Source organism: Procambarus clarkii, chromosome 35 (assembly GCF_040958095.1).
Source record: "Procambarus clarkii isolate CNS0578487 chromosome 35, FALCON_Pclarkii_2.0, whole genome shotgun sequence".
In the NCBI taxonomy this organism is placed as follows: Eukaryota; Metazoa; Arthropoda; class Malacostraca; order Decapoda; family Cambaridae; genus Procambarus; species Procambarus clarkii.
In genome coordinates this window covers 18,454,674-18,464,673 of record NC_091184.1, presented here as the reverse complement: position 1 = coordinate 18,464,673, position 10,000 = coordinate 18,454,674, and the positions used below count along the sequence as shown (strand labels likewise).

The window sequence follows — 10,000 nt, the reverse complement described above, 5'->3', positions numbered from 1 at the left end:
ATATATATATATATATATATATATATATGTATATATATATATATATATATATATATATATATATATATATATATATATATATATATCGGACAATTAGTAAAAAAAAAAAAAAAAAAAAAATTAAATTATTTTACCTTGTACCTAGATCCACCAGGCCTGTTTGGTGCCTGTTTCAGTACTTCAGACATCTGGAAGGTCACATCCTCCTCCTCAACTTGTGGATGTGCGTTGATAGATGATTCTGTAAAATTAAGTTATTTATATAATAATAAATTCAGTATAACAATAATATTCTGTAAAATTAAAAGTAATTTATACATCAATCAGATAAAACTCTCCAGAGATGGTGATACACAACATATAAAGGACAAGTTTCAGAACAAAATATGCATTTAGGAATAAGGTTTTGTACATGTAGGTAGCACATGAGAAAATAAGTGGAAGGTGATCAAGTTTATATTAACATGTTAATGACTTTGTTAAGGCTTTGCAAGAATGAAAAAATATTAATAATATAATATCACCTACCAATTAATTGTACATCATTTATAAGTCAATTATTTGCATTATTATTATTCAATACTAATGATATAAAAATGCATTTTGTAATCTACTATTTATGCAAGTATTAAGCACAGGATCATGAAATAAACTGCAAAATACTGTAATGGATAAACCAATTAATTTTACATTTTCCTATAGCTAAGTCAGTCAGTTCTATTAGCAGCAGAGAACAATTATGCCCAACCTCTATTAAATGAAACAATCTTAAGAGCAAGTGATAGAAATATAATCATTTATGCTTGGGATTATGGAATGGTTCCAAATATGAAAAATATCAAGTTTTTTGGTTAAAATTTTTTAACTTAAAATTTACATTTTTAAGTGAATTTTAAACTTTAAAAAAATTATTTAATTTTTTGGTTACTTACTTAAAATAACATTATATAGTTCTTGTTTTTGTAGAAATGCCAATTTCTTCTTTTGCCCTTCCAGACTGTATAGTGACCACAGGCCGTTTGTTCATATCTTCATTATTCTTCGAACTGTGGTTGCACAATCAGACCCACGTACACTGGTTAAAAGCATCACCTAAAAGCAACAACAAAAATGTAGTACACTGACGAATTTTGAATATATATATATATATATATATATATATATATATATATATATATATATATATATATATATATATATATATATATATACTGTATATATATATATATATATATATATATATATATATATATTAGTTGATTTTATACCCGCATTAGGTCAGGTGATAATACAATGAAGGTGATAATAAAGCCATTCACAACTGCAGGCCTAATAAAAAAAGGAGGTGGCATAGCAATATCTTACAAAGATACCTTCATCTGCAATAGTCTCATTAGTAATAGAGACGACTATTGTGAATATACCTTTGCCAAGTTCTCCAGTAAATCCCTTAAATCCTCCTTGACTATAAGTGCCATCTATAGATTTCCCAATACCGACATAGCTTCATTCTCAGATAACGTAAGGAATCTTATCATAAATAACAATCTCAACAAAAATCAAACCAACTTAGTGGTTTGTAATGGTGAACAAAACATGCAGATACTTATATATAACCTGTGAATAGAGTGTAATAACACCAAAACTATTTGTTTATTGTTTTATGACCATAATAATTGAATCACTAATATGATTCACTAATATATAATCCTAATAATAATCACTAATATATAATCCATTGAGCATGCTGCATCTCTTTCAGTCTCTTTGCAATTTGAACAAGAGGGTTTTTAATTGATCGAACCATATTCTTAAAGTAAAGTAAATGAGATGTATTCCATATTTTGCAAAATATACGATGAAGGCACACAAACATTCATACCAAAACTGAAGGGCAGGATTTATGAGGAGACATTAGAGGCATTAAATATTCCAAACTAGAAGACAGAAGGAAAAGAGGAGATATGATCACTACGTACAAAACAGTAACAGGAATTGATAAACTTGATAGGGAAGATTTCCCGAGACCTGGAATTTCAAGAACAAGAGGTTATAGATTTAAACGAACTAAACAAAGATGCCGAAGAAATGTAAGACAATTCACTTTTGCAAACAGAATGGTAAACGGTTGGAACATGTTAGGTGAGAAGGTGGTGGAGGCCAAATCCGTCAAAAGTTTCAAAGCATTATATGACAGAGTGCTGGGAAAATGGGACACCACGAGTGTAGCTCTCCATCCATCTGATTGATAACCCAAATGAATTTTTCATGGATATGATACCAACATCAAATCATAAATCAGATGTGATCCTATCCCCACTGGATTTTGAAGAAGCCATAGACAGTATGCCTATGCACTCTGCACCAGGCCCTGACTCTTGGAACTCTATATTCATCAAGAACTGTAAAAAACGTTATCGCAGGCCCTTCACATTCTTTGGAGACAAAGCCAAGATACTGGCATTGTCCCTGACATACTAAAAACAGCAGAGATAGCACCGCCCCATAAAGGAGGAAATAAGGCAGAGGCAAAAAACTACAGACCGATAGCACTAACATCGCACATCATAAAAATCTTTGAGAGAATGCTAAGAAGTAAGATCACAAAATACATGGAATCACAGCATCTCCATAACCCCAGACAACATGGTTTCAGAACAGGGCGCTCTTGCCTATCACAGTTGCTGGACCACTCTGACATGGCACTAGATGCCATGGAAGACAAACAAAACGCTTTGACAAAAAAAAGCCTTTGACAAATGTGACCATTGTGTTATTGCACATAAAATGCGTTCAAAAGGAATTACCGGAAAAATAGGCAGATGGATATACAACTTCCTGACTAATAGAACCCAATGTGTAGTAGTCAACAAAATAAAATCTGGACCATCAACCGTAAAGAGCTCAGTCCCCAAGCGTAATGTGCTTGCTCCAATACTTTTTCTCATCCTCATATCGGACATAGACAAGGACACAACCTATAGTACTTGATCATCCTTTGCAGATGACACTAGAATCTTCACGAGAGTAGGCAACATAGAGGACACGGCAAACCTCCAATCAGATGTAAATCAGGTCTTTCTATGGGCTACAGAAAATAACATGGTGATTAACGAACATAAGTTTCAGCTCATGCGCTACGGAAAAAATAAAAAATATAAAAACGGAAACCACTTACAAAACTCAGTCAAATCATAACATTGAACGGAAAAGCAACGTAAAGGATTTGGGTGTACTGATGTCAGAAGGCCTTACATTTAAAGAACACAATAAAGTAGCCGTCACAACTGCAAGAAAAATGACAGGATAGATAACAAGAACTTTTCACACTAGAGATGCTATACCGATGATGATAGTTTTCAAGACGCTAGTGCTCTCTAGAGTGGAATACTGCTGCATAATGAAAGCCCCTTTCAAAGCTGGAGAAATTACTGACCTATACTTATGCATTTATCTTCGGTTTAACACAACAGGCACCAGACACACGCTAGGCATCATACACACTAGGATAAAACAAACATTAGGCCAGAAGTCAGAAAAGAATTCAAAGAATTTTACTGGAAAGGCTTGCTGTTAGGAAAGGAAGTAATTGAGATGAATTAATGCACAGTATGTCAATTTTGTGAAATATATGATAAAGGAACAAAAACATTTATACCAAAACAAAGATGCAGAACTAGGAAACAGGATTTGTTCAACTGAAATTTCAAGACGGACAGAGACCAAAAGACACAAAAATGGAATCAATATACGAAGAGGCCAAACCCCCAAACATACCAGTAATACAAAGAGAAACAACTACACGGCAGTGAGGAGAGAGGCAGAAAGAAATTTTGAAAAAAAGGAACAAACAAATGTAAAGTAGAACAAATCATATTCTATAAATACAGCAACAACCAATTGCAGGTAAAGGATAATATTCAGAGCTTTTAAATGCATGGATGGCGAAATACTCAAGAAATTGTTCACGACTTTTGTTAGACCAAAGTTGGAATATGCAGCGGTTGTATGGTGCCCATATCTTAAGAAGCACATAAACAAACTGGAAAAGGTGCAAAGACATGCTACTAAGTGGCTCCCAGAACTGAAGGACAAGAACTATGAGGAGAGGTTAGAGGCATTAAATATACCAAATATACTACACAAATATATATACTACACATGCACAATAAACTACCCTACACAGGCTGAGTATGGTGTGTACAATAAATTATTAGCTAAAAGATAAGACTGAGTTTGTATAAATGGGGGTTAAGTCAGAGTGGGAAAATGTAAGTGGAGTGCCTAAAAACCCTGTCCTGGGACCTCTGTAATTCATAATATATACAAATAATTTAGACTCAGGTTTGATCAGCAATATTTGAAAATTTCCAGACGATACAAAAGGGATTTTTTTCTGGATTCAGGATTATTTTTTTATGGCTGAAAACAGGTTTTCAGCAATAAAAGAAATACAGTATTGCTGGAACAACCGTCGACATCTTCAAGAGAAAACCTGAACATCTTCAAGAAGTGAAGATGACCTTGAGAAGAAGTATAGGTTGGGAGAAGTATAGGTTAGGAATTGTCTCCAAAGAATTCTCAAAGAATTACTCGTTATTGCTATCCAAGATAATTAGACGAGCCAAAGCTAAATACTACGAAGATAAATTTACCCAAATAAAGAGTACCTTACCTAAAAATATGTATGTACCTTACGTAAATAAACATTTGATTTTGAAGTGCCGGACAAACAAGGCTGTGGTGGATATGTGGGCCTGAGGGGCCTGTCCAAGCAACAGCCTGTTGGACCAAGCTCTCACATGTCAAGCCTGGCCTTGGAAGGGCTTGGTGAGTAGAACAACTACCAGAACCCTATAATGCATGTATCAAGGTGTCCAGGCAGTGAGCACCACATAATGCAGTGCAGTCCTGTAAGAATAAGCACAGTAAGTATGGGCATGGAGGGGGTGCAGCAGTGGCTTGTGAAGGGCTGGAGAGTAAATGGACATGCCCAGGGGTAAAAAGCATTAGGGTAACAGAACATAGCCCATAAAAATAGTAATGACAATGAATGAATAATTATATGAATGCAATAATACTTCATATCTCAATAGGAATACTAAGCAGGATGCAAGACAAGGTACTGGTGGTGATAGTGGTTGGTACAAGTCCTCACATCCCCACAGACACCAGTAACAGCCCTCACCTCCCAACACAGTACCCTTGTAGCGAGTTAATCTTATACTCGCTTCATTATCTTATAGCATAACTAATTAACACTAATTACAGAAGCTACACAGGTGATACTTTGGTGTGAGTTGAGCGCACTGAGCGTCGGTATCGCTACACCCTTGTTCCTTAACAACCCTTTGGACCTTTATTACAGAAAAATAGAATCAATTAATTTAATAAAATATAAAATATAAGTGCTTACTTACGATAATACTATCGGTGGAACACAAAATCTTCTTCTTCTTGATAGTAGGTGCAGTTTGCATGAAGGGTTAGTCCTCGCCATGACTGAACTGACGACAAAATGGCCGATGTGTTGATATGGCGTCAGGTGACGCTGTGACGTCACAGGTGAGGGACGCTTTGCGCATTACTCCCTCGTACTTAAAAAGTACTACAGGTACTTTTTGGTTTTATTTTTGAATATGGCAGAAGTTGGACAGCTTTTCAAATCATTATAAGGGAGTGAGTTCCATAGACTAGGTCCCTTTATTTACATAGAGTGTTTACATAGATTAAGTTTGACTCTGGGGATATCAAAGAGATATTTATGTCTGGTGGGGACGTGGCCATGTGTTCTATTACATCTGTCCAGGAAGAGTTTCAGAACAGGGTTTGCAGTTAGAAAAAGGGCTTTATAAACGTAATTTACACAGGAGAATGTATGGAGTGAATTTGTTTAGCATGTTTAAGGATTTGAACAAGGGAGCTGTGTGTTGTCTGAAGGTAGAGTTATTTATTGTCCTGATAGCAGATTTTTACTGGATGATGATGGGCTTGAGGTAGTTTGCAGAGGTTGAACCCCAAGCACAAACGCCATAAGAATGATAGGGATAGATAAGTGCATAATAGAGTGAGAGGAGAGCAGAGTAGGGTACATAATATCTGATCTTAAACAGTATACCAACTGTTTTAGAAACCTTTTTAGTTATGTGTTGTATATGGGTGCGGAAGTTGAGTCTCTTGTCTAAGTATAGGCTAAGAAACTTTCCATCATTTTTATTGCTAATGTTTACATTATCTATCTGAAGCTGAATTGCATTTGTTGATTTGTTTCCAAATAAGATATAGTAGGTCTTTTCTATGTTTTGTGTGAGGTTTGTTGGTTGACATCCACAAGTAGACTTTTTTTAATTAATTGTTTACAACATTATTTAACAGGAGTGGGTTGGGGTCAGAGTAGATGAGTAGTATCATCAGCCAACAATATAGGTTTAAGTATGTTAGAGACATTAGGGAGATCATTGATGTATATAAGAAACAGGAGGGTCCTAGGATGCTGCTCTGTGGCACCTTTACGGTAATTAAGTGGTAGAGTGGGAGAGGTTATATCATTGATGGCTTCATATTGGTGTCTGTTACTAAGATAGGATCGGATATAGTTTAGGGCAAGGCCACGGATTCCATAATGGTGGAATTTAAGTAAGAGGTAGTTATGGTTAACAGTATCAAAGGCCTTTCTCAGGCCGATGAAGAGTTCAATTGGAAACTCACTTTTGTCAAGGGCTGAGAAGATTAAGTCAAGCAGACTAACAATAGCATCATTGGTACTCTTTTGGGAGCGGAAGCCAAACTGACAGGGACTTAGTATATTGAATTTTACAAGATTGGAGTAGAGCTGTTTGTAAAAAAAAAAAAAATAATTTTGATAATATAGGTAGATTCGATATGGGTCTGTAATTATTTATGTCTGCCGTGTTACCTCCTTTATGAACTGGCGTTACTCTTGCTTTTTTAAGGATATCAGGGAAGGTATGACACTCTAGGGATTTGTTGAACAGCAGTGCTATGGATGGTGCAAGGGCATGGGAGGCACGCCTGTGTACCATCGATGGTATTTCACTAATGTTCCCAGCTTTGGTTTTTAGCGAGTGAATGATGGACACTACATCTGTAGGGCTGACCGGAGAGAGGAGAAGAGAGTTTGGATAGCTGGGTGAAAGATATGTGGTAACATATGTCTGAGTCTCTGGGATTTTTCGGGCAAGGTGAGCACCAAACGATGAAAAGAAGCTATTAAATTCAGTTGCTGTTTCAAGATCTGTTGCAGGTGTATAACCATCCTTGGAGATTTTTATCTTATTATGTAAATGTAAATGTTGTTTAGCTCCTAGGATGGTAGAGATGGCTCTCCATGTGCTTTTTATGTTGCCTTTTGCTTCTTTGAATCTATTCTCGTAATAGGAACGCTTTGCTCTTATTATACTGGTAAGCACTGATGAGTACCTCTTAACTACTTCTTTTCCAACAAGGCCAATCCTAAGTTTTTTTTTCATATTCATGTTTCTTGTCGATTGCTTTAAGTATGCCATTAGTGAGCCAGGGATTATTTAACCTTTTGCCAGTGTGACGGTAACGCGTTGGTGTTCGGCTGTTCAAAGCTAGGGGTATGGCCTCGTCACATAGTATTAAAAAAAAATAGAAAATCTGGAACTTCGTCTGTGGTAAGGTAAGGAGAAGACACAAAACACAAGTAAATTTTAACAATGGAATTTTAATTACGATAAATAAATTAAAACATGAATAAAATGGACTTACAAATTCGTATAATAAAATCAATCAATCAAAATAATAAGAATAATTAAATGACACAATGAAAAGTTACGTTAAGACAAAATAACAAGAAGTGCAATATAAAAGTAAATGAAAGGTGCTGGAATATTGGCTTTAAGCTATCACCTCTCTCAGTATACGCACGCTAAAGCTTACGTCTAGCAGGGAGAAGTGTTAACTGTGAAAGCACGGAACATTCTGAGGACTGAGGTCGTGGCGGCCCCAGACATCAAGTAGTATGGGGGGGGGTGGAGTGCAGTTGCAGCCCGACCGGCGACCAATCAGAGGAGCCGGCAGTAAGACGGGTAGTTTGGCGGTTTGAGTCTGAGCAGGTGTCCCTGGCTGCATACGTTTTGCGCTCTAGCAAACCTTGCTGGTGTTTTTGTCGTTGTTGGACATTTCTTCCATAGTAGTTTTATATATTTGTTGCGACGTATTTGTGGAGGGAAGAGCAGGCTCAATCTCTTGAAGGAGATTATCGTCACACCAGTTACTTGCTTGGTGAGGAGAGGACAATAAGTATTGTAAAGGCTTTAAATTTTGGAAAGAGGCTAGTTAACGAATTATTATCCTGTGTATTGATAAATTTAGATTCCCAGTTTACATTGTGGAGGGCATTTGTGAGATTGCCTATTGCCGCTTCACATTGTAACCTAAAGTTAATTTTCTTGTTACCTGGTGGTGTTATGGCCATGTTCGCTACAAGGAAGGTAGGATAGTGGTCAGTTGTTCTGTCAGTGATTATACTTGATGTAAGAGGAGCTGTTATGTTGGTCCATCAGTGATCCAGGGTACCCAGCAAACATTTTCATGTTTTTAAAAAATCCTAAAAACGACATTTCATTGTTTTCAGCACGTTTATAATTACGTTTAGAAAATGTTTTTTGAGAACTTTTATATACGACCTTAGAACGTAAATAATTAACATTTCTAAAAACTTTTTTATAATCTTTTAATTACCTACATTAAAACGTTTAGGGTAAATTAGGGTATAATAATTTTTTAATTCATATCTGAAATAGAAAGGGAGAGAAAGAAAGAAGACATATCTGAGAAAGAAATGGACATCCTATATATGTATGTGTAAATTACAAATAAATAGGGTACAAAAAGAGAATTAAAATATTATATTTATTTAATTAAGAATGAGTAATACAACAAAATATATGTAATAGCTCGAAATATATAGACTATATCTATAACAGAATATAAAAGTAAAAATTTAAAAATCTATAAAAATCTATATATGCAATATGTGAACACAATAGATTTTGTGATCAAGCAGCCTGTGATTCATGTCATGCTGAGATCAGTCTGACGTTACAAGCAGTTATTGTTACTTAAAACTAAAACAAGTAAAATTTTCCGAGTATACATATAACACTATAGTTTTTCTATGACTAATAATAAAAATCTATTAATCAAAAGTTTAGGACTAATTAACTAAAAATAAAAATCTACAAGTGAATGTAAACAGTCAAGTATAATATTCATGTAGAAAGAGAAAGAAAAAGAGAGAGAGAAGGAAAGAAAGAGAAAGAAAGAAAGGGAGAAAGAGAGAGAGAAAGAAAAGAAAAAAGTCATGTATAATATTCATATTAGCACCATGCAATATAACTTAGATTAAGTAAAAATCTCAGACATTTTTAAATCAAATGAAATATGAGAGCCAGAGAGAGAGAGCGAGAGCCAGAGAGAGAGAGAGTCAGAGCCAGAGAGAGAGAGAGAGAGAGAGAGAGCCAGCCAGAGCCAGAGAGAGAGAGAGCGAGCCAGAGAGAAAGAGAGAGCCAGAGAGAAAGAGAGAGCCAGAGAGAAAGAGAGAGCCAGAGAGAGAGAGAGCCAGAGCCAGAGAGAGCCAGAGCTAGAGAGAGAGTCAGAGCTAGAGAGAGAGTCAGAGCCAGAGAGAGAGAGCCAGAGAGAGAGAGAGCCAGAGAGAGAGAGCCAGAGAGAGAGAGCCAGAGAGCGAGAGCCAGAGAGAGCGAGAGCCAGAGAGAGCGAGAGAGCCAGAGAAAGAGAGAAAGAGAGAGGGCCAGAGCCAGAGAGAGAGAGCCAGAGAGAAAGAGAGAGCCAGAGAGAAAGAGAGAGCCAGAGAGAAAGAGAGAGCCAGAGAGAGAGAGCCAGAGAGAGAGAGAGAGAGAGCCAGAGAGAGAGAGAGAGCCAGAGCCAGAGAGAGAGCCAGAGAGTGAGTCAGCGCTAGAGAGAGAGTCAGAGCCAGAGAGAAAGAGCCAGAGAG

The 10,000-nt window shown here is 36.3% G+C and overlaps 1 protein-coding gene and 1 long non-coding RNA gene across 2 annotated transcripts in view; both read right to left on the bottom strand.

The window, feature by feature from the left end:
- Window positions 1-10,000, bottom strand: part of LOC138371377 (uncharacterized) — a 613,305-nt gene that overhangs the window by 531,366 nt on the left and 71,939 nt on the right. The gene's annotated exons all lie outside the window — the stretch shown is intronic.
- On the bottom strand, window positions 93-5,503 carry LOC138371253 (uncharacterized). Its single transcript, XR_011230365.1, has 3 exons — window positions 5,421-5,503; window positions 933-1,092; window positions 93-241 (listed from the first exon to the last, which is right to left on the bottom strand). It is a non-coding gene; the product is annotated as an uncharacterized lncRNA (long non-coding RNA).